Raw genomic sequence first — 504 nt, 5'->3', positions numbered from 1 at the left:
GGGACTGAAATGCTGACTCAGTGCCCAACCGACATGATCTGTATATCAGTGCTGGATATCATGACGTGTTTTTGTACAAGAGTGAAAAGAATTTAAAAGTTCTGCAAAGTTCTCTGCTGATAATAATAAAAAAAGAACAAAAACAATGAAAATACTTCCCTTGGATATTAGTGAAATTAATTTTAAAAGTAACATTCTCTAAGGGGTTGCAGTTTATTTACACATTTTACTCATACATTATATAAAAAGGAATTTATATTTAAAAAAATATACAATTATGATACACGTGCAAACTCCAAGCAAACTTCATGCTCTGAAATACAAAAGCCATGCAGTAATATAAGTGCAATGGAATCATGCAAGCAAAGCAAGCAAAATTAAAATGTTGCAAATACAGATTTCCCTTACAGTCCGTCGAAACCACTACCACTTCGATGAAAATGCAAAGCACTCAAGGAATCCTCATGTGAATCTATGATACACTTGGGTATATTCATCTTGGAA

General features: G+C 32.9%; 1 protein-coding gene across 1 annotated transcript in view; it reads right to left on the bottom strand.

Moving 5' to 3' along the window:
* LOC119594377 (procollagen-lysine,2-oxoglutarate 5-dioxygenase 1-like) overlaps positions 1-504 on the bottom strand; it is a 46,541-nt gene that overhangs the window by 922 nt on the left and 45,115 nt on the right.

This window comes from Penaeus monodon, chromosome 33, assembly GCF_015228065.2.
Source record: "Penaeus monodon isolate SGIC_2016 chromosome 33, NSTDA_Pmon_1, whole genome shotgun sequence".
NCBI lineage: Eukaryota > Metazoa > Arthropoda > Malacostraca > Decapoda > Penaeidae > Penaeus > Penaeus monodon.
Note: the sequence above shows the minus strand (reverse complement) of the source record. Positions and strands in the feature narration are given on the sequence as shown.